Raw genomic sequence first — 21823 nt, forward strand, 5'->3', positions numbered from 1 at the left:
TCATTTCAATTAGCATCATTTTACATTTACCCACAACATAAAGCCAATTGATTTTATGTTGAGAAAGCTATTCTTAGTAGAAATACACACACACACACACACACACACACACACACACACACACACTAATTAACTGCTGGGATTAAATTTGTGAAATTAACTCAAGTGTAAAGATTTTTCTTCCCAGGAAGTGGCGCTGTGGCTCAAGTGGTAGAGCTCTTGCCTTGAGCAGATTTGAGGGACAGTGCCCAGGCCCAGAGTTCAAGCCATGACTGACAAAAAAAGAAAAAAATAAAAATAAAAAGATTTTCTTTCCAACAAATATGATAAAAAAATTGAGATCTTTTCTTCAAATCTTCTTTTAATACAAAGCTCAAAAAGCAACACAAGAGAAGCAAATCTTGTAATAATTGAATAAATCATGTACGAAGAGAAAAAGTAACAAAAATATACATTGAAAAGAGCCTATAATAAAATAATTATTTTTAACTTATCATCTGCATACTAACACTTGTCATTTTGAGCCACAGTTACAGTTAGGATGAATTAACCACAGTATAAGCTAGATATAGCCTTCTTCTGTATGTCTTAGAAGAAATACTTCCCCTTGAATTCCATCACATTAACAAGACCATACTAATTGTTTTTTAATGATACATAATTAGTAGTATTGTAATGTATGAACAAATTCTTAACAGTAGTCTTACATTTCTTTAATAACATGCTCATTTCTACCTAAGGCATACAGGAGTTATAATAAGACACAAAATTAAAATAAGGTTATTAAATATGTCCTGATCATTTCCTTCAAGAAAATTTCAGCTGTACAACATCTAACCCCTGACAGACAAATTTTTATCAAAGATTTGTTGTCCATAAAAATGTCCCTAAAGCCATTTTTGTTTAGTAACATTTTGATGCCCACCTATATCCAAAAGTACAAAGGGAAATCTAAACCACAAAATATGTAGGAAGAAGAAAACATAATTGAGGCAGATAAACTAGAAAAAATGCAAAATAATTGATCATAAGTAGATACTAGAAAAAAACTGATTTTTTCCATGAGCAATTATCTACTTTTCAAATCTTATGAACATAAATATTCTTATTAGTATATTTTCATGATTCACAGAAGTTAGGAAAATTAGAGACAGAATTAGAGACAAAGATATGGGAATTTGTTTAGCAGCTGAATGTAGTATTACATTAAGCATTTTGTAAGCTCTTCAAATCTTCTCATTCCAATGTATTTTCCTACATGTAATTTTCTTTCCTTTAGTTTTTCAGTATGGATATGCATAGACTACTATAACATCTAAATGAAATAGAGAACATCTTGTTCAACAACAACAACAAAACAAACACCCAAGAAAATTCCTTCTGTATCACCAACTTATGACTTTCCATGGGATGTTAGACAACATCATTGAAAAAGCATTCAGTTTTCAAGAATCAAAAGATCCAGGGTTTCATTCTGTTTTCATAGCCAATTTACTCATTTCCCAAAATCGTTATTTAACCTATCCTTTTCTATGCCTCAATGTTGCAAATATTAATTGCAATGAATTCAAAATGCAATCCTGAACAAATGAATATAACTATGGTTATATATAGAATATAGATTATAAATTATATAGAGAGATTATAATTTATATAGGATATAGATTATAAAAAGAAGTGGTAGATATATTTAGCTCCAGAAAAAAACACAAATCAGGATTAAAAAGAATAAATTTTTTAAAAATCAATGATGAGTAATGTCGATTTTGTCAGTTAATTTGCAAGATTACTGAGTCAATCTCTCATTAAGTGTTTGTAAACTTAGTAGCAATGATCAAACTGAATGGCATGGACTTACTTCTGGAGCCTGAAGAGTTCCTCGCTACTGCAAAGGAGTTGGCACTCTGCCCGGCTGCTGCAGAAGACGGACAGGGTGAAAGCATCTCCAAAACAGACTCTGAAGATGTTGTCAGAGGGAAGGGTGATCAGCTACTACATGTCTTCTCAACACCTGGCTGAATGGCTACAGGGACACTTCAGAGGAGGCAAGCACAACAACAAAAATAAGGATTAAAAACTGCCTTTGGAGTATCTTGAAACATTATTTTTTACTGTCTGCTCAATCTCAAACCATATCAAGACTAAATAGAAACAAATATTTACCTGCATAAAAGCCTCTCCGGTGGAATAAGAAATAGGCTCTGGTTTCAAAGAATGTGTCAACATTCTGCTTTTAATTGTAAGGAGACGTTTTTTCTGTCTCAAAAGTGAATAAACTACTTAACTTTCTTTGTTACTTCATTTAACAAGTAGTATAATGTTAAAGCATTGCATAAATGAAAGCATATTTGATCACAAACAACTACATACTAGGCACACACATGACACTGAAGCTACAGCATTGAATGAGGCTGAGAAAGCCTGGCCTCCATGTAGCTTTGTCTAAAGTTTTGTTGCCTGTATAGTCTTCAATAAAGAAAGTCCATCTATTTCAACACATGTGGCTATAGTGAACATAGATATGAATGTCAGATTAATTAATCTTTTTAAAAATATTTTTATTGTGAAACTACCGTACAGAGGGGTTACAATTACACGAGCAAGGTAATGAGTACATTTCTTATCAAGTATTGTTGCCTCCTGTTTCCCCTTCCCATCACCCCCACCCCCACCACCCGCGCCAAAGTTGTAAAGTTCATTTTTCAACACAACGTCTTGTGCATCTCATTGTTGCAATGGGTCCACCTGTATCCATATTTAAACAATTTGCTTTTTCCCTTCCCCTCCACGAAGTTTACCAGTATCAAATACAGTGAAAACAGAGCTTATACCGTGGGGGAGGGACATATAGAAGCAACAAAGAAATCATCTTATAAATATGTTAAAAACAATCGCAAGAAAGAAAAAAAAAACATTTAAGTCCTTGGGGTTCATTTCACCTAACATTAACTTAATGAAATTTATATTAATTTGATATGTGAAGTTTCCTGATGTCCTCAATGTAGGTTCTATATCAAACTGAATAATCTTGTTCTATGAGACACTATTTAAATTTCTTTTCTCTACTTGTATCAACTGATATTCAACTACTAACATTTTAATCTTAAATACACTCAATTTTTTAAATGCTACTGAATCTCTAAAATGATTATAATATTACTCAAATTATGGAATTTCATCTGTGGAAGCCAAAACAAGTTATTTTCCCCAAAGCATAATGGTAAAATAAAATGATTCATTTCATTATTTCTATTGTTTCTATTTATAAATGTGTGTGAATGGTCAAATAAAAACTTCAGAAGGTGATTATATAATCCTAATATAGATATCCAATAGTTAAGAACTTTTTCATGAAAGTAAATTAACCTGTTTACATTGAAATTATCATAAATGCTGTGTCAAGCAGATACGAACAGTTGAAAGATGGTCAATTATAGTATATGAATTTCAATAAATATATCTATTAAAAGCTACATACATCATGCAAGATGCTTATTATAGAATTACAGAATATAGGTACATACATATGTACCTATGTAAATGAAGATCCTCAATTAGGGTTATCTCCCCTGTGAGTTGCCTTATCTATCATGATATAAATAAAGATTCCAGATAATCTATAGGATTCTTCCCTTGTTCAGATGGGTGTTCCCTAAAGGGTCCTATGTTAAAAGTGTGGCACCAGAGTGCCACACTTGAAAAATTGAAAAATGCTATGGACTCTTCAGACAAGCCCTTGTAGGAAATCCTTGGGTCAAGGGAAGTATGCCAGTGGACTCTGTGGACTCTCTGCCCCCAGTGCTTCTTGGCTTCAGTTACTCAGACTTCTCATTCCCAAATGCATTTCTGCATTCTCATGTAGTACTTTCACCAGAACTCCACACAATGGAGTTAGCCCCAAACCTTCAGAAGACTCTTATTCAGTTGTTTGGCTCAGGTGTTTTACTGTACTGAAACAAAACTGACTAGACTGATTCTATAGTAAAGTTCACATGACAATTTCAGATCTGTCATTTTCAACATCATCTGAAAAATATTTCTTTTTCTTCTTGATAGTCTGCTAAAATTAAATCTTTTAGAAGATGCTCTTGTCAACTTTTTAAATTTCAACCTGTTACTCTGACCATCTTCCAATCTTAGAAAATTGGCAATTGTTTTACACGTATCTACAAAGAAACATGGTTCTCAACCTAACAATTACATTGTTAAAAAGAACCCAGGGAACATGGGGAAAATATCCTAAGCTATTAGGAAACATCTCATTTGAAGTGTAAATCTGCTACTATTGTGTATATCTGCCACTATTAGCTCACGATGGTATTTTCCAACCCTCTATAATGTCTATATTTAGTGTTCATCAGTTCAATAAATATAGACTGCTAAGAAACTTAGTATTAGCAAAGGTAATTTTTAAATCACAAATTTACTTTGAAATTTACTTGAAACAAGTACTCACTTTCTCTTTAATTTCAAAAAGATTTAACTATTTTAAGATAAAACATATGCTAATGTGCTCTTCATGGCATGTAATAATTTTATTTCCCATGGATGGCCTTCTTAAGCTACTCTAAAGTTTTAGCCCATTGAAAACTAAAGAAATACTGGAAATGTTTGACAATGATAGTGGAATAATCTAAACTATTGTCTTCATTTTGAACATATACATCCTTTCAACAGTTACAAATCCTTCAACTTATTTTATTTATCTGTCATAAATAATGGCATGAAGGAAATTCTAATACATTAAACGTGAATGATGTTTACCTTTTCTGAAATGATTAAAACTTATGCATTCAGTTATCCAGATGTTTAATCTATATAATACAAAAATCTGCTCTTCTGAAATATGATTATATAGTCTACCTGCAATTCAATCAGTTATAATCATAGAATGATACACTGTTTAACATAATATAATCATTGTCTTCAGTGAACTACTCCAAAATTCAGATTGTAATACAAGTGTTATTTTATCAAGAGAAATAAGTTAAAATAATTTAAACTAGAAAAAATGACAAGAAAGGAGAACTTATGTCATATTAATTAGTTTCTGAAATCATCAATATTCAGCGCAGTCAATATAAACACTATCATTTAAACATGCAGAACTCACCAGTAGCACTGTTGAACTAAATATAGCAAATGCAAAAGTCTAATGTAAAATTTAAATTAGAAATACTCATTGAATATGGAAATTCATTTGTGTTACTGATAAATATAGCTACCATATAGGAGAATGTTTACAAATAGTAACACTCATACAGGATCACAGGACAAATACATTAATGCACTGTAGAGCATTTACTGCTTAATGTAAATGTCACATTGAAAAAGAGAACAACTAATCACTCCTTTCCTCTAATAGCAAAGTTCAGCAGTTAAATAACACATAAATCTTAGTGACCTAAAAATTTTATTACTGCATTTGTAATTTCCATTAACTCACAGAATGTAACTTCAAATGATGCTTCATTTCAGAAAGCTACAGGCCAACGTGGTTTAGATGGTGGGCCAAGATGATCAATCTGTATTGGTTTTAAGTGATTAATTTCATTATGGTAGTTTAAAATGATGCCTTTAATCACAAAAGGCATTAGTCATTGCACTAGTGAAAAAAAATATGTGACAATTTGATTTTAACTTTAGAAGTTCTGTTTACCAGACAGTAGTTGTAAATTCCTATAGGTAAGAAAAAATGCAAAATAAAGGTCACAAGACATGTGGAAATAATGAATGCTGGCAGGGGACAGGTGTCCTGGGGCTTGAACTCAGGCCTTGGCACTGTCTCTGAGCTTGTTTTCCTCGAAGCCAACACTTTACCACTTGAACCACAATTCCACTTCTAGCATTTTTGTATGTAATTAATTAGTGATAAAAAATCTCAATTTCAGGTTTTTGTTTCTTCAGTGTTTGGAGGAGGAGGGCATAGGGAATTAATTGGTGATAAGAGTCTCAAAGAATTTTGTGATGGGACTGACTTTAAACCATGATACTCAGATCTCACCCCCCAAATTAGCTAGGATTATAGATGTGAATGACCAGTATCCTGCTTGAAATATTTGTATTTACTTCACTAACGTTTATCAAATAAGATGCATTAAAAATCTGAAAGAGCAATAAAAATGGTTTTACATTGTGTAACTCCTTCAGAACTGAAATTTGCTTAGCTCAAATCTAAGCAAGTTCAGAAAAATTGAAATTATTCTCTGCATCCTGTCAGACTGCAACAGGATAAAATTAGAGCTTAACACCAAAAGCAATCACAGAAAATCCTCTAACTCATGGAGACTGAACAACACATTGTTGAATCACCAGTAGGTCAATGAAGAGATCGGAATGGAAATTCAAACATTAGTCGAATTTAATAAAAATGAACACACTAAATACCAGTTTCTCTGTGACACAATAAAGGCAATACTCAAGAGGAAATTTTACAGCTTTGAGTGCCTACATGAACAAATTGGAGAAATCTCAAACCAACAATTTAATGATATACCTTAAGGTCCTTGAAAGGAGGATCAAGCCAAACCTCAAACCTGTAGCCAGAAACAAATATTCAAATTTACATTGGAATAAATAAATTAGAGACTGAAAAAACTCATAGAAAGAATCAACAAAATATAGAGTTGGTTCTTTCAAAAAATTAACAAAATTGACAGACCTTTAACAAATCTGACCAAAAAAAGAAGACAATATACCCAAATAAATAAAATCAAAGATGAAAACCAAACTAAACCAAGAAGATTTAAATCAACTAAATAGACCCATAACAGACAATGAAATGGAAATGGCAATAAAGGACCTTCCATCCAAGAAAAGCCCAGGAATAGATGGATTCACAGGTGAATTCTATAAAACCTTCAAAGGAGAACTCAATCCCACATTCCTCGAGCTCTTCAATGAAATAGAAAGGGAAAGATCACTACCAACCTCATTCTATGAAGCCAGTGTTGAAAATGAGCTTTACATCTTCGATGGGAGAGAAGGAGGAGTTCGGGGGTGGGGAGAGAAGAGAAGGTAGGGGAAAAACAAAGGAGGAGTAACAATGCTTGGGAGGAAATGTACTCATCATCTTACTCATGTAACTGTAACCCTTCTGTACAGTTCTTTACAATAAAAATATATTTAAATAAAAAAGAAATGCATTTTGAAATTTAAAAAAGATTCATTCCAGGTTTGTGAAGCTGGTTCAATGAACACGTCAATGCAATTCAACGCATCAATCAAAGCAAGGACAGGAACCATATGACATCTCAATAGATGAAGAAAAAGAATTTGACATGATTCAACTCCTGCTTCTGATAAAAGCCCTGGAGAAGACAGGAATCCATGGAACATTCCTCAATATATTTAAGGCTGTATATATGATAAACCTACAGCCAGTATTATATTTATTGGGGAAAAGATAAAATTATTTCCTCTAGAATCAGAAATGAAACAGGATGCCCACTCTCTCTACTCCTCTGGAATATAGTGATGGAATTCCTAGAAAGAGCAATACAGCAAGAAAAAAAAAAGCCATGAAGGTGATCCAAAGAGGGAAAGAAGTAAAAATATCCTTCTTTAAAGCAGATGACATGATCCTGTAGTTAAAGAACCCCAAAGACATCACTCCCAAGTTACTTCAACTGATCTGAAATTTTGGCAAAGTAGCAGGGTGGGTTAATCCCAAAAAAATCAGTAACTTTTCTTTATGCCAACAATGAGAAGAGCAAGACTAAAATCAGAAAGCGATTCCATTTGTAATAGGCTCAAAAAAAGCATAGAAATTAACCAAAGGTGTGAAGGACCTCTATAAAAACTTTAAAAGCCTGAAAAAATGAAATTAAAGTAGATTTAAAGAAAGTAAAACCTTTCATGGTCCTGGATTGGAAGGATTAACATTGTAAAAGTGGCTATACTGCCTAAAGCTATCTACAAATTCAATTCAATACCAATCAAAATCCCAACAACATTCTTTAGAGATATAGAGGAAACAATCTAAACATTCTTATGGAATAACAGAAGATCCCAAATAGCAAAAACAATCCTTAGCAGGAAGAACAGTGCTGAAGGGATATCAATAACACACTTCAAACTATATCACAAAGCCATAGTAATAAAAAAAAAAGGTACTGGCACAAGAATAAACCTGTGGACCATTGGAATGGAATAGAAGACCCAGAAATGTATCTACAGACCTAAATATTTTATAAGGGAGCCAAAAACACAGGATGGAAGAAAGACCGCTTTTTCAACAAATGATGCTGGCAGAATTGGCTGTACATGTGCAGAAAACAACCTGGATCCTTATATATCACCCTGTACCAGATTCTATTCTAAATGGATCAAAAACCTCAATTTAAGTCCAATACCCTGAAAATTTTACAGGAATGGATAGAGCAAACACTAGGGGTCCAAGGCACAATTCAAAATGTGCTAAGTAAAGATCCAGAGTCATAATAAATCAAGTCTAGATAAATGGAATCACATAAAAATAAAGAGTTTCTGCATGGCAAAAGACATAGCTAGCAAGATAAATATAAAAGAATGGGAAAAGATTTTCACTAGCTATGTATCAGATAAGGACATCATATCTAAAATATACTTAGAGCTCAAAAAAGTAACTCCCCAAAATGAACCATATAAACAATAAACAATAGCCCAAGTAATAAATGGGCTAAAGACTTCTCAGAAAGACTTCTCAGAAGTCTTACTTCTTCTCAGAAGTAAGCATGACCATTAGAAACATGAAGAGATTTTCAACATCTCTGGCCTTAAAAGCAATGCAAATTAAAAACACTGAGATTCCAACTCAACCAATGGTCATTATCAAGAAAACTAACAATAACAGATCCTGAAGGGAATGTGGCCAAAAGGGAACCCTACTTCACACTGTTGGTGGGAATGTAAACTTGTTCACCCACTCTGGAAAGCAGTATGGAGGTTTCTTAGAAGACTAAACATAGAGCTTCCCTATGACCCAGCAATCCTACTACTGGGTATTTACCCAATTGACCACAAACCAGACCACACTAAAGCTACCAGCACAATCATGTTCATTGCAGCTTTGTTTACCATAGCCAAGGTATGGAATCAACCCATATGTCCCTCAGTGGAAACAGATCAAGAAAAAGTGGTACATATATAAATGGAATCCTTTGCTTCTATCAGAAAGAATAATATTGCTCCATTCATAAGGAAATGGAAAGACTTGAAAAAATTATATTATGCGATGCAAGCCAGACCAAAGAAACATAGATTTCATGGATGTCCTCATATATAGTATTTAGGATGTGCCTATAAATCTATAAGTAAATACAATGCATGGTAAAGGAAAAAAACTACAATTGGACTTGGTAAATTAAATAGGTCTCTAAATCTTCAAACAGTGAGAGCAAAGGAGTATATTCTCAGGAGTGGATCAATAGTTATGTGTATATGTTCATATAAAAATGATGTTAATCAAAATGAAGTGCAAGGAATATAACAAATTTTTTTTATTATTTTGCTTTTGGTTTTTTTGTCCTTGTCACTATTTTTCATTTCTGCATCTTTTGCCTTGTATGTAAGTCTGTCTGTTTTGGGGAGGGCACGGACACCAAAAATGGTGTGACAAAGGATGCCCTATTTCAGCAGTGATAATCACTAGATGCTACGTTGAAAATGAACTATTCAAGTTGTGGGGGAAGGAGTCAGGCGGGAAAAAAAACTGAAAGAAAATGAGAGAAGAACTGACATGGTACTCAATACCTGACTTATGTAACTGTAAGCCCTCTGTACATCACCTTTCCAATAAAAATAAAATAATAAAAAAGAAATTTGCTTTGCTAAATATATTATTGAAATCTATACTCCCTCCTATTTTCTCCTCCCAAAAAAAGAAAAGAACTCCTGATTAACATGAATATTAATAATAAACCATTTTGGAATTTTTCTGCAGTTGTGAGAAGTAATACATACATATTCTCATGTAACTTATGCCTAGTTCTTCCTAACACCTGTTTTATTTGATAATAAAAGAATAAACTCTTGTATTACTTGTGTAATTAATATTGATAAGCAAATGGAACATGCACTTTTGATTCTGCATGCTAAAAATTGATTTGGCTTCCAGAAATATTCACATTAGTCAGAATTTTAAGAAAAGTATGTAATGAAGTATACATTATTTTATATGTATTTGAGTGTATTCTTTAGAACTTTCATTTTTTGGGAATGTCTTAGAGGTTCTTAATCATTTCTGACTTCCTGTGGTGACGTGGTGTGGAAAGCAAGGAAAGGGAGAACAAAGAAACGAAGAGAGTGAAGGGGGGAAGGAATGAGGAAGAAAAGGAAGGACCTTGTAGAGAGACATGTAGGCAAAATGACCATTGAATTAATAAGCATTAATCAATATTTTCTTTTAATTGATAAAGGCAGATTCCAAGGAGGTTTGAAGCGAGACTGTTTTACCCCAATGTGCAGCCTCCCATGACTTAGAAATAACAAATGTGCACCAGTAGGCTCAAGTTTGATTGAGATGGAGTGTCACTTAGCTTTTGCTCCAGCTGTTCTTGGCCTCCTGAGTGGCTGGGATAACAGGCAAGAGACATTGTGCCTCATCTGTAGAATTTATCTTAATGGTTAACAGTTTTAGACTCCAATTTCAGTACTCTACTAGAAAATAAATATGCAGAACAACAAGTTTAATACTTGCAGTGAATTATTTGTTCAGTATTCTTACCACATTGGGAATAAAGTGTGCCTCACAGAAAAATCAGAAATAAAATTAAATCCATTAGTCAACCAAAATTAGTGAATTAGTCCTTATTTTTGTTACCAGACATTATTGAACTTCTTTACAGGCTTATATAATGCATACATACATATACATATATACATAAATGCACACATATATCCATATACACGTAGACATACATAGACATATGAACAACATAGGTTTTTTAAATATACATCTACATAATTGTGTAGAAATTTTTAATAAAAATATCTCTACATGCCTATCAATGTACATAGAGACATAGATCTGTCTAAGCATTACTACAATGAGGAAAAAATGCAGAAGTGAAAAATAAATAAATAAATAAAATTGATTAGTTTGACTACCAGAAAAAAAAGGCAGAAGTGTAGATAAGTTTTATAATGGTCACTAAAGCCAGTGGATGAAACATAAGCTAACAGGCCCACTGTCATTTTGAATTATTGTATATTTAAAGAAGACTTTGGGACTATCTTAGACATAAAAAAATCCACAGAGGATGAGAGTTTGAAAGCACTCCCGCACTAAGTATAAGAGTTTGAAATCACTGCAAAGCAATATGGAGCTCATTAGGGAATGGACAGAGAGGAATTCAGAACAGATTCACAAGAGAAAAGAACTAAGATCTTAGATGTCAGAGTGACTCACTCTAAAATGTCCCTGTCCAATGAGACCAATGTGCTTTAGTTCTCTTTTAGGCTTCTAAGATCTTGGAAGTCCAAAAGCATCTTAAAAATAACATGTGCCTTACAGCATAGGCTCCTACATTCAACAGACACTTGGGGAGTACGCATAAAATGTTTTTGGGGGGAAGTGGTAAGGAAGGGATGGGTGTGGGGGGAGGGGAGGAAATGGGAAGGGATGGGAAGGGGAAACAAAGGAGGAGGCAACAATGCTTGATAAGAAATGTACTCATTACCTTGTCCATGTAATTGTAACCCCTCTGTATTTTCACAATAAAAAAAAGAAAATGAGAAGCAATCATATGCTACAAATTTCAGAGAAGTATTTTTTTTATTGAGGAGAAAGTTTTTCAATGAAAAAAATGACTTGAAAACAGAAGACTGCTGTAACCAGTGAAACTTTCATGATTCAATTAGCAATTATTTGGATGACAAAAAGGTCATTGGGAAGAAACTTATTAAAGAAACCATGAAGACTACACCACTGCAGTTCTCTGTAAGGTCAGATGATAAAGTGTTATATAAAAAAGACAGAAGGTAGGATGCAGAACTACAGATGAATACAAAACAGTATTTGAAAAGCAATTTCAGATACATTATTTCATTAGTTGGTAACCCTGCTGTCCTTGGTCTGTTCTTGTTCAGCATTTTAACACCAATTTGAGAAAGGACATAAGAAACAGCACTTATTAAATCTGGGAATCAGTGACTGACACAAAACTAGGATTTAAAAATGTCTCCATAGATTTGACAGATGGGCAAAAATTGCCAAAGATATAGACACTCAGATTCAGAAAATTAACTATTAAATCTCTAGTTAGGAATGCTTTCTAAAAGACCACTTCATGTGAAATACACCCAAGAGATGAATAATATCCTTTAAAACTTAAAGGTCAAACACTTCAGAACTGCGATCTGAACATTTATAGCAGTAGAATATAAAAAACACTGTTAATATTATTTGGGTGTGATCAATGTCCCATTCTATGTTGTAGTAAAATATTCCTGAGGATAAATACCCCCAAAGAATCATGGCTAATCTCCCAAAATAGAAAACATTAGATATTTTAAGACAAACAGAATGTATCTTTAAATACCTTTTGTGGGTTGAAAATGTATTAATGATAGTCTTATTTGAAAAAAGAGATGAGTTGCCTAGATTCTTTTAAAGATTATTTTGAGAAAAATAAACCGGGCATTCAAAAACAAATAGTGCAGGATCTGACTCATATTTAGAATCTAAAGAGCGTGGTCTTGTAAGAATTTAGAATAGACCAGTGGTTAACAGAAACTTAAGTGACTAGATCATATGGAGGCGATGTTGATCACAGGGACTATAATTACAGTTAGACAAGAGGAATGTGAAAATAAAATCGAGAATAGGAAAATATGTGTAAGCTGAAAATAGATACTTGATTGCTTGAGGACATAAGTTAGGGGAAAGTAGATAGTGGGTGGGTTAAGAAAGAGCAAGAGAAATGACTAAGCAGTTTCTGTTTTGGTAATAGAAATGTTATAAAATTGATTGTGGTGATAATTGCAAACCTCTGTGAACAAAATGTCTATAGCACTGCTCACTTACATGGGTAAATTATAATGATAAAGGAATTATGTTTCAATAAAGCTGTTTTGAAAAAGTGTAACAAAGCTTAAGTTAGCCATAATCTAGATTGCATTAGAGGTACTGAATTCACTACTTGCTAACTGGCCCATTATATATTATATATACTACATTTAATATACATTTAAATATATTAAATGTAAATATTTATCAAAGATAACATTCTTTATGAGACTTAAAGTTGGAGCAGAATGGTCAAGAGGATCCTGTCTAAAACCAATGTCCTAGTGAAAACACAGATTCAGGCTTGCCTTCTCCCAAAAGCAAAAGGAGCTTCCCATAACCATAGGAGAACTTCTAGAGAATTTCTCCAAAGTAGCGACATAAACACATAAAACAAGTGAATTATAATGTGACACATACTTAAAGTTAAACATAAGAGGATATCTATCCTATCTTCTGGCATATGCCTGAGGAACAAATCCTAAATCCAATATGTATGAAAGTAAGAAGATATTTATGTGCAGAAGGATAAAGTATACTTTATTTTTTATGATCTTTAAGTAGTATACAAAGGGGTTGCCATGTAGCAAAACAGTTTATGAATACGTGTTTTTTAATTAAGATTTTTATTGTGAACATACCGTACAGAGGGGTTACAGTTACATGAGCAAGGTAATAAGTACATTTCCTACCCAGCATTGTTGCCTCCTCCTTTGTTTTTCCCCTACTATCCCTTCCCACCCACCTCCTCAGCTACACATCTACCCACCCCATCCCTGCTTAAATTGTAAAGTTCGTTTTTTGACATAGCGTCTTGTACCTCTCATTGTTGCAATGGGTCAACCTGTATCCCTATTTAAACAATTTGTTTCTTCCTTTCTGTTCCCCAAATTATAGCAACATCAAATACAGTGAAAACAGGGGCAATACCGTGGAGGAGGGACATACAAAGCAACAACAACAACAAAAATCACCTTTTTTTAGGATATGCATTAGATTCTTATATACTTAGAAAACTAAAATTAGATTGTTAAATATCACCCTGTACCAGAATCAACTCCAAATGAATCAAAAACCTCAAAGACCCTGAAAACATTACAGGAAGGAATAGGAGAAATGCTAAGACTCCGTGTCACAAATTCCAATTATCTTTTTCAATATGTGCTAATTTATGTTTTAGAGGAATGCTGTGAGAAATTATACTCAAAGAAACCTAGAAGAATGAGGTACATTTCTAGATACATATGAACTATAAAAAATTGTACTAATTGTACTAAGAAGATATAAACAGATTTATAACAATGAGATCGAAGCAGTAATAGTTTACCCCAAGAAAAAAACTAGGACTGATGGATTCATTGCTAAATTCTACCCGACCTTGAAGAAAGTACTTACACCAATGTTACTCAAACTATTTCATGAAACACAAAAAGAAAGAGATGTAACCACAGTCATTCTATCACTATTATAATCTTACCAAACATATGTACACAGTTGTAAGGGTCTTCATAAATAAAATACCTGTATTTAAATTTTATGTAGGTGTTATAAACTCTGTAAACTTTTGTTTTAAGCAAAAACAAAATTAGATTCTTTTTAAATTTTTATTTAAGTAGTTGAACAAAAGGGTTGCCATTCAATCATGTGAATACAACACATCATAATTGAAGTTACCTAATGCATCATTCTCCCCCTCCCTTCCAACCCTACTTCTGTCTTCAGTATTTTTTAATTTTGTATATAAATTTTTATGACGGCATTTTCCCCATGCCCATCTCAATTCATTCATCTACCCTACTCCCTTGACCCCATCCCCCTGTCCGGTACTCCTGGCATGTTATTTTGTTGGACTAGGAGTTAGCTTAAGTAATTACACCACTTGAATTCACACCTGAATATATCATATTTCAGTTAATACATTTGTGTACCCTTATATATCACCTTTAGTTTTTAACTTGCTTGCTTGCACTTGTGAGAGAAAATATCTATCCTTTCTCTGGGTCTGTTTTATTTCATTTAACATGGTATTTTTCAGATCCTTCCATTTCTTTGCAAGTGATGCAAGATTATTTTTTTTCTAATGGATGAATTAAATTCTATTGTGTATATATACGCCACATTGGCATGATCCATTGAGAGGCATCTGGGCTGATTCCATACTTTGGCTATAATGAATAGTGCTGCAGTGAACATGGTTTTGCAATTGTCCTTACTCTATCCTGGTTATCCTGGTATGTAATCTTTTGGATAAATGCCTGAGAGTAGAATTGCTGGATCATAGGGTAGAAATGAGCTTAGACTTTTTTTATTTTACTGGTAACAACACATTTATTTCAGCATTCTGCTGTGTGACCAGGAGGTGTTTTCTGTTTACCAGTGATTGATTAGATTATAACAATTTAAATTCCAGAAGGTAATCTAGTTATTATTGTTGCTCAGAAGCATAAGTTAAATAGACATGGTACCACATAATTGTTAATAACTCAAACCTTTTGGTGGTTTTAAATATGGATCATTAGACTTTGGCAATAGACATATTAAGATCAATATACTTCTATATTATACTTCTATAACTGTATTTCTGTATTAAGATAAATATACTTGTCAGTCATGGGGCTTGAACTCTGGGTCTGGGCACTGTCCCTGAGTTCTTTGGCTCAAGGCAAGGACTCTACCACTTGAGCCACAGCACTACTTCCATTTTTCTGGTGGTTAGTTGAAGAGTCCCACAGACTTTCCTGCCTAGGCTGGCTTTGAACCACAATCAGGTCTCAGCTTCCTGAGTAGCTGGGATTACAGACATGAGCCACAGCGCCTGACTGGGTTTAGATTTTTGAGAAACCTCCACATTGCTTTCTAAAGTGGTTGAACAAGTTTACATTTCTACCAACAGTCCCTCTTTGGCAGTATCAATTACTGTTTATATTTTTGATTCAGGCCAATCTATCAGGAGTGAATGGGAATCTCGGTGTTGTTTAAAATGATTATATACAGGCCAGAAGCCAGGGGCTTACACCTGTAATTCTAGCTACTCAGGAGGCTGAGATCTGAGGATCAGCCTGGTCAGGAAAGTCCATGTAACTCTTATCTCCAATTATTTAACAAAAAGCCAGAAACGCAGCTGTGTCTCTGAGGTAAAGTGTTAGCCCTGGTCCTAAAAGCTCAAGGTCAGTATTTAGTCCCTGAGTTCAAGACCCAGGTGTGACAAAAGAACAAAACAAAATGATAGTATGCATTAATAAAATGATCTATATAGGTTGTAGCAGTTCAGAATAAAAGTAAAATCTAACCTTAATATTTTGTTATTTATCAGTATGAAGTTTTATATATGCTGTTTATTGTGACCACACCAAAAAAAAAAAATAGGTAGCATGGCTATGATTTGCTGACTTTTGCAAAGCTGAGAGATGATGTCATTTTCAAAAGGCTATGAGACCTTGCAGTGACTCTTGTAAATCTCTTAGCACTCAATTTGACTCTCTGACTTTCCACAAAAAGTTACTCAGGTAAAAGGATGTTCAATCAAGTCTGATGTCAAGAAAAGAGATAACTTCTACCATCATAAAAGATGTGAGCAGTAAGAAAAAATATAAATTATATTTTTATGAATTAAATTTATTTTCCATTATATACAATTTTCCTCATTTATTCTGAATCTAAGGGTAATGTATGTTTCATTTTATCTAAAACACATAAAATTTAACGAAGTGAACAAAATAAGTACTAACATATAAAGGCAGAGACAGTCTCAAAATATAAATGTGTTACTATTAATTTTGACTGGAAATGACCTTTTATGTAGGTTTCTTTTTTTCAGTACTGAGGCTTAAACTCTAAGCCTCAAACTCTCACTTGACTTTTTCTTTTTTTTTATTATTTTATTTTTTTGTGAACACACTGTACAGAGGGGTTACAATTACATGGGCAGGATAATGCGTACATTTCTTATCAAGCATTGCAGCCTCCTCCTTTGTTTACCCTTCACATCCCTTCCCTGCCTCCCCCCCTCAATCCTCCCTGCCTCCCCCCCTCCCCCCCCACCAACATTGTAAAGCTCATTTTTGACATGACAACTTGTACTTCTCATTGTTGCAACAGGTCCACCTGTATCCTTAAACGACTTGTTTTTCCCCATCTCATCCACAAGTTATACTGACATCAAATATAGTGAAAGCAGAGGTTATACTGTGGGGGAGGGACATACAAAGCAACAAAGAGATAATCTTATAAATGCATTAGAAACACATGCATGAAAAAACATTAAAATACATACTAAGGGTTCATTTTCCTAACATCACATTATCTGACCTTTTCCGCTTGACTCATACATATACTAGATATTGCAAATAAGGGAAACCATGGGACCTATGTTTTTTTGGACCTGGCTTACTTCACTTAATATAAACTTGACTTTTTCTGCTCAAAGCCCAACCACTTGAGTCATACTGTCACTTCTTGGTTTTTGCTGGCTCATTAGAGAGAAGAGTCTCATGACTTTTCTGCCTGGACTGACTTCAAATTTTGATCTTCATATCTCAGCTAGGATTACTGATGTAAGCCTGAGCCACCAGTGCCCAGAAAAATTTACCATGTTTGAGGTTAGTTTATTGAAAATTTGTGCTGATTTGCCAGCCCAAATCAGTAGTCTGTTCTAACTTATGGCATTAACTTAGAAGCAATGAATACTGAACATTATTATAAAAATTTTCTCATCTACTTAATGTATTTTCTCATCTATTCAATGTATTTAATATTAGGCTTTGCAATTTGCCGTCATGACTAACCTCCCTTTATCACAAAGTCATTTCTCTACTACTTTTCATATGAGCTTGCACAACAACTTCATGAGTGTCATGTTCTAATGTGATCACAGGAAAACATTTCCTCCATATTTTTTTTAATCTTACCATAGTGATTATAAAATTGTAATCTGGGAGATAGAGAATGCAGTCAAAAATTCAATATATATCCTACAAAAATTAAGAAAAGGAAGGGAATGGTGGGTCTGGAGGGATGGTGGAGAATATTGAAAGGGGTGAAATTACGTATTATTTTTTAGCATTAAGAGTTGTTAGCATTAGTAGTTCAAAAATATAGGGTTGACAAAGGAGCATGGTTGAAATGCTAAAGTCCCTGCCGAACAAGCACAAAGTCCTAATTTCAAGTCCCAGTACCAACAGAAAGAGAGGGGGGAAGGGAGAGAGGGAGAAAAAGGGAGAGAGGGAGAGAGAGAGAAAGAAAGTGAAAGAAAACAAAATAGAATTACAAATGAAAATGTGCTAAAATTCATAATGGTAGTGACTGTACAAATTCTGTGAAGAAAAAACTAAAATGACTTTTACATTTTATAGATGAATAATTTCCTTGCATATTTTGTGTTTCCTGTTTACTCTTAGTATCTTTCAAACAACATTTGAATTTTGTTCATTATGTCCTTACTTTTATTGACTTTGACTTTCGGTTTGTGCTCACAATGTCACTCCTCTAACTCCAATGAGCATTTAGTTCCTATTAATACGTGAATAAAGAGTTAATTCCTATATTAAGCTGAAAGGGAGTTTTTAAACCAAAATGGATGGGCCTTTAGAATTGTTGGCTAGTAAATTCATTTTTAAAAGACTTCACGAAAACAACATAGCTGATCAATTTTTCATGAAGCCATTAAAATTAAAGATGCCATTTTTGTCAAAGTGATAAAAATGTCTCTCGCCTAAAATGCTCAGATACTCAACTGAGTTAAGAACATTAGAACCAAGAGACTCATAAAATGTTTTGGCTTCAAGAAGGCAGACAGCTATAAAATTTGGAAACTTTCCCAATCTTTTGCAGTAGACTTGATGGATTCTTCTACTGATGATAAATTAAAGGAGAATATTAGAGGTTTATAGAACAGATGATCACTTTTAACTATAAAGAAAATCTTAGTCAAAGGACTTTGAAACTTGTATAAAGATCATACAGTATCTTTCAGTCTTGTTTTATTAAAATATAGATAATGGGTGTTTGTCATAGTTAAAATGGGTTTTATCATTTCATGGGGATTTGTCATTTCTTGGTGGTTTTTGGTCAGCTATATTTTTTCCTCCTGTCTGAATTCACTAAGATGATCTATTTACATTAGTCTCAGACAAACTTTTTTGCTGAGTTATTCTATTTCGTCTTTACTTCTGGCTTATTGATTTTTAAAAGTTTTGGATCTGAACTCTTAAAGAGATAGTAGCTGCTGCCATTTTATTTGTGTTTTCTTCAAAAAGAAGCAATACCAACTAATTTTGTCTGCATGGGCTTTTAGTGACTGCTGACCCTGCAGATTCATTCAATAAGTTTGACTAAAGGCACCATGCCGAGGGAAGTACAACCCTTCCCATTCTGTGCAAGTCATACCCACACAGATGATACTGCCAGCATCAGCCCCCGTGTCTTCCACCTGAATGAGCAATCCTGAAAGTAAGCACGGGCTACATTATTACAGTGTCATGAAATTAATTCAGACAACGAACTGGAAATAAAAATAAAAATAATGTGATTTTCTAATGTGATTTTTATACAAAATTAAACCTAGAGGACACTCATAAATAAAACATGAGGGAGAACAAAATAGTTTTATTTGGAAACAGATCATGGATAAAACTGCAAGGAGAAAAGCCAAATTTAAATTCACCTGGTCATTTTTCTAAAATATTTGTTGGATTTGCAATAAACCCTAAATAGTATAAGAGTCCTTCTTAAGCATTCCCAACAAAAACATTCTCAATACATAGATAGTGGAAAATAGAATTCATTTATGCTGTGACAATAACCAATCCTGTGATATCAGAGATATAGGAAAGGTGAATGTGCCAGAGGGTTACACCTGTAATCCTAAGTACTCAAGAGGCTGAGGTCTGAAGATTGGAGTTTAAAGCCAGCCAAGACAGACAAATCTGTGACTTTAATAATCAATTAACCATCAAAAAGCTGAAACTGGAGGTGTGTCTCAGTGGTAGAGCCTTAGATATGAGAGGCAAAGCCCTGAGTCCAAGCCTCAATATCAACACACACACACACACACACACACACACACACACACACACTACATACACACACACACTACACACACACACACACACACACTACACACACACACACACACACACACACACACACAGGTGATCATTTCTCTGTGTGCTTTCTCTTTTGTCATCCACTTCCTGTATGACAGGACAATAAACACTTTTGTAATTACTTGAAATCTCAAATTCAGGCCCAATATGGAAATTTTTCTCTCATATGTGATAGAGCTCATTAGAATTTCAGAAATTTTCTTCCTCTGCAAACTCTCCCCACCCTCAAACTCCATCCAGTCATCATACAAGCATCACAAGCAGTATTCCAGGAATATACAGTAAGAATGCCTTGGCTTGAAATAAAACATATGGCTAAAGATATTACTGGAAATAAGATTCATACTTATGCAACTTCTAAATTCAATATTTTAAAAAAATATTTAAATACTTTTATTGCTTATTATACCATTGATGCTTGAAACTAGAAAAGTAAGCTGTTATATGAGCCTGGAGTCATGGCTCAGCAGTATAGCACCTGCTTAGTTAGTAGCATGTATGAGCCCTTCAGTTCAAATCCCAGTAACTGAGAAAACAAATAAAAGGAATAGAAGCTGTACAGAGTCTTTGTGTAGCATTCAGATCTTTAGAATTATGAAGTAGGCATGCATTTCCTGCTATGTCCTAAGAGACTTCCAGTAAAGCAATGTGAGATTGAGAAGTATTTCCTGATTATAAACATGATGAAAAGATTACAAAGATGTGCTGGGTAAGGGAGGCTCATTTCTGTAATCCTAGCTACTCAGGAAGCTAGGAACTAGAATCCAGCACAAGCAAAAATGTCCTTGAGATTTCATCTCCCTAATATTCAATAAAAAGCTATGCTCTAGGGGTAGTTCAAGTGGTAGAGTACCGGCTGAACAAGCAAGCAAGCCAAATGAATTCAAGACTAGGCATTTCAACACTAGTACATTACACTGATGTGGCATTTTTATTGCCATAAATAGTTACGAGTGAAAGAAAGGGGGCTACAAATTAGATAAATAATCTGCTTCCTGGTTTAGGGCACAGAAACAAGAGAACTGACTTCTGCGTTTTAGTTTAAAGACATGATTGGTTCCTTTGTGTCTAGTAAAGGATAGAAGACACCAAATGGTGATCACCCTGGGACTGACAGATTGCTACATGACCTGCAGAAAAAAAATTTGCAATCCACATTGCATAAAATGTCAACTACATCCAAGCCACAAAGTGAGCCAAGCAAACGCGAAAGGTAAGTTAGAGAGCCTTAGCTTCTTATGTTATCCTGACTCCACATCATTATATAATACTGAAGTAAAACAGGCCCAAATAAACATAGATCCCATGGTTTCCCTTGTTTTCAATAATTAGTATATGTCTGAGACAAGCAGAAAAGGTCAGATAAGTTGATGTTAGGCAAAATGAACCCCAAGATAAGAACTCAAATGTTTTTTTTTTCTTTCTTGTTATTGTTGCTTTGTATGTCCCTCCCCCACGGTATAACCCATGTTTTCACTGTATTTGATGTTGGTATAATTTGTGGAGGGGAAGGGAAAAATCAAATTGTTTAAATAGGGATACAGATGGACTCATTGCAACAATGAGATAGATGAACAAGACATTATGTTGACAAAATGAACTTTACAACTTTGGTGCGCATGGGGTGGGGGGGGCTGAAAGCGGGGGACAGGACAGGGACTGGGGAAGATGAGAGATGGGAAGGGATGGGAAGGGGAAACAAAGGAGGAGGCAACAATGCTTGATAAGAAAT

The 21823-nt window shown here is 34.1% G+C and overlaps 1 protein-coding gene across 2 annotated transcripts in view; it reads right to left on the reverse strand.

The window, feature by feature from the left end:
- Positions 1–21823, reverse strand: part of Lrfn5 (leucine rich repeat and fibronectin type III domain containing 5) — a 276989-nt gene that overhangs the window by 146326 nt on the left and 108840 nt on the right. Inside the window, exon 2 of one of the 2 annotated variants that reach the window (XM_013012269.1) lies at positions 1859–2034. The gene's annotated coding sequence lies outside the window, so the exon portion shown is untranslated. Of the gene's footprint in view, positions 1–1858; positions 2038–21823 lie in introns of those variants that run through there. The other variant, XM_013012270.1, reaches the window with a different exon arrangement.

Source organism: Dipodomys ordii, unplaced genomic scaffold (assembly GCF_000151885.1).
Source record: "Dipodomys ordii isolate 6190 unplaced genomic scaffold, Dord_2.0 Scaffold16, whole genome shotgun sequence".
Lineage (NCBI taxonomy): Eukaryota > Metazoa > Chordata > Mammalia > Rodentia > Heteromyidae > Dipodomys > Dipodomys ordii.